The sequence below is a fragment of the Apodemus sylvaticus genome, chromosome 4 (assembly GCF_947179515.1).
Source record: "Apodemus sylvaticus chromosome 4, mApoSyl1.1, whole genome shotgun sequence".
Classification (NCBI taxonomy): Eukaryota; Metazoa; Chordata; class Mammalia; order Rodentia; family Muridae; genus Apodemus; species Apodemus sylvaticus.
In genome coordinates this window covers 39,882,015-39,885,847 of record NC_067475.1, presented here as the reverse complement: position 1 = coordinate 39,885,847, position 3,833 = coordinate 39,882,015, and positions in this window count along the sequence as shown.

Genomic DNA, 3,833 nt, shown 5'->3' with positions numbered 1-3,833 from the left:
GGTTCAACCTTATAGTCTCTCATGACTGGCCGGTTTTAAAAGAATCTGTGCAAAGAAAATGAAGGGAAAGGGGAAGAGAGAAATCAGCCTTTCCAGGTCATCATGGTTCAGGAAATAACCATGTTTCCTGATCAATAACAAAATTGCATAAACAAAAATTTCACCTGATATGAGATATTCAAAATTTGCATAACAATTATAGAAACAGTTATACTTATAATGGGAAATGCTAAATGACTAACTAAAAGTTTTACAAATTGGGGCAGATTTATGGAATATTGGCCCTTCTCTGACTACCTACCTTTGATAGGAAAAAAGATATTTTCCTCACAAGTAAATTGATAGGCAGGTTCAACAAAATGGAGATGTCTGCTATATAAATATGTTATCTAGTGGAATTCTTAGGTTTGGGGTGGATGGGTGGGGGATCTGTCTATACAGTCCAGAAAACTGTTACACACAAAGGTGGGAATTAGTTATTCCGTGGGCCAAGATAACCTAAGATGTTTGGCTATGCAACATTTCAAGCTCTGAAATCACTGACATACTCATCATCTAATCCGCTTTGTAGCTCTAACTTTCCAGGTGATCTAAATGATGTTTAAAGAGAAGGCAAAAGGCAAACACAGCCACGCAGGCCCTCAGTGTGGCCTTCCACCCGTGACCACGGTCTTGCTGCAGTCTCTGCAACAAAGGCAGGTTCTCTGGCAAGGTGTTCTGATAGGTTCAAGTCCTTCTTCCCGAGACAGGCACCGCATCTGGCTCCGAGCTGGTGTCTTTCCCCCTCCCGGATATGCATGGGGGAGATTCTCGCTTCTTAGGGTCCTGTTGTTTCAAGTCTCATAGGCAAAGGGAGGGACACAAGCATCTCTTTACAATATCCTCATTGTTCCCAAATTTTCTTCATGTCTTTTTGTGGTTTAGTAACTCATTTCTTTGTGTGTTTTCAATAATATTCCTTAGTAGGGGGGGCATGTCGATAAACAAGAATTCCTGGAAGAACCTGCCTGCGCAGGCTGATCAACTGATAGAAAAATGACTAAGGAGAGTTTGGAAAGTTGTTCTGAGGCTAACTGTAATTTCTTTGGGGCCATTTATGTCCCTCTAAAGACCCATTCCTTGCCCACCTCTGTATCAGAGCTAACATCTGACAATCAGATGAAAGCCTTTGGAAAAGATTAACTGAACAAAACCCATTCATTCCCCTTCGAGAGAAGGAATAAGAAAGCTTCCGGCTAACCTAGGAGGCCAATAGTTGAGGTTATTCTCCTGTTGTAAAAGCCCACTCAGTATTTCCACTGATGTAATTTTTTTTTATCTTTTTTAATGCTTGTTATTTTAATGACTGATGCAACCCCAAGGGCACTATGTACCGATATGAGAGAGACTTGGTTTCTCGGCGTCTTTCTGAGGCAAGGAAGTTTTGCGTGCTTCCCTGGCCTTAGACCTGTGAGCCTCAGCTAAGTCACCCAGGAGCTTCTTGCTGGCTGTGTCTGACTTCTGCTTGTTTTTGTTTTTAATACATTCTGTTAGATTTCTGAGGTCTTGTAAAGAGGCAAAAGGCAGGAGACAGGAGTCTGACCTTCAAAAGATGGGACTGTGTTTATTAGCACATAGAGCAGAGCCTCTCTCTTGCAGGCTGTAGTTGAGGGGTCTGCTGGGGCTGGGGGGGGGTGGCTCTGACCATCTTTTAGGTCGGGTAGGGGGTTGGGGAGGAGCTGAGGAATGAGGAAATTGTTGTAGCACATAGCCCAAATGTTTTCTCCTGGAGTTTCGTGTTTCTAAGTTGTTTGCTCAAGGAGCGCAGGTTGTCCCACTTTCTATGACGACCCCGCAAGGTCCTCTGTGACCTTGTAGGAATCCTGTTTTCACAGGTGAGGCACTCCATTGCATTCCCCTTCACCTGCAGGTCTGGCAGAGACTCGTTGTTATCCCGAGATACCAACTCAGATTCCAAATCTTCTCAACCGAGTCACCTTCTGAGGCATTTGAGCTGTGGCCCTGCCCTCCTGCTTCTGTAAGCCCACATGCCTGTCCTTCTGTGGAGCCAAGATGCTTCTCTAGCATCTAGCCCGAGAATGGACAGTCATGGCTTCCAGACTGGTGACCTATCGTCTTTGATCAGCTTCCAGATCTGCGGACAGTGGTGTTGGTGATTTCACTGATCTTACTGGGATTCGAACAGGAAGCCAGGCCTTCATTTTGCCACAGTGGAGGACACCGGAGCAAAGCCCCCTCTGCAGCCAGGGAGAACTCGAGGAGGGAGGTGCAGCAGGGAAAGAACCAATGAATTATTTCAAAATGTCTTGATTTATAGCCTGCTTTGTTCTGTTACTGTAAAAACAATGTCCACATTGGGACAAAGAACCTGAGGTAACCTTGGGTTTCTTGGGCCATCACCACTCAAATTTGGCTCCAGAATAAATTATCTCATGCCCTTTGAAGAGAGAACAGTGTGCTTTTCATCAGGAGGGTCCATGATATTTATTGATACACCTTTTTTCTTTAAGTATGGGAACTGAACTTAGGGTGGCATGCAGGCTAGGAAACTGTTCTATCCCCGAATAATTTTCCCATCCTCATTATTATGTGAAAAATTATGTGAAAAAGAAAAGTATTTCATGTTCTGTGGCTCCTCTGGCCCAAGACTTCAAGAACAATGTAAATATTATTCAGTCCTCATAAGCAGCCTTCTGAGTTTTTGTTGGTGCTGCTGTTGTTATGACATTTGATTGTTATGTGTGTTTGAGTCTAAGAAGACAGACACAGGAATCATAGTCTGACCCTGAAGGTGAAGAGGGATGAGGTTGACTGCCTCACCCGTAAAACAGGATTCCTACAAGGGCACAGAGGGCTTCTCTGGGTCATCGCCCTGTGCAGTGGCATCAGGTCAGAAGACAACTCGTGGGAGTCAGTTATCTCCTTTCCCTGTGTAGAGCCCTAAAATCATCAGGTTTGGCCCAAAGTGCTTACTCTCTGAGCTTTCTAACAGATCCAAGGCATTTGAAGGATATAAGCACAATGCATTACATGCTTAGAGTAGAAAATATAATTAATGATGACTAAGTAGATTATCACCACCACCACCACCACCACCACCACCACCACCACCACCATCATTATCATGACTGAAATGATGGAGATTTCAAAACCAATCCTAGGGGTTCAAATGGAAACTTGTAGGCTTAAGTAGATAAGTTTGGAGGCTGAAAACACAGGAAGTTAAGCCAAGACTGCTCTGCCTTCTACCTTAGGAAACAATTGTATCTTCACCGAGATGAAAAATGGCATTTTATCTGATGTGAAACTGCTTACTAGTAACTCATCCATTGTTTCTAATGGCTACGAAAATGTTTCATGGAGTTTCTATAGTAACAGAACAAGGCAGGCTTTAAATCAAGGCATTTAAATAAATACACTGGTTCTTTTGTTGCTTCTGGTGTTCTTTCTGACCTATCATCTGAATAGATCCTAATGTCACAGGCACACAGAGCCTGGACTAAACCTCATCTGGGTCCATAGAGCATGCAAAACTCAATCACCTCCGCTTGTCCTCTTTACTGTGTCACACTCCCCTTTGACTCTGCATTAGGCAGGATAATTACTAAAACCCTGGAAATATAACCTTGCTCACCTCCTTTTAAGGTTGAAAACACAGAACCATCCTACTAAACCAGCTATGCCCAGGAGTGCCAGTACTCACAGGCAGGGTGGAGCAGTCAAGATGAGCGCAACACTCTCTGACAGAGGGGCTCTGCTCTGGAACAGAAGTCTCCATTATGTACAAACCAGCTCCTTCCCCTAAAGTTGACAGAGGACTCACCTGCAGAATC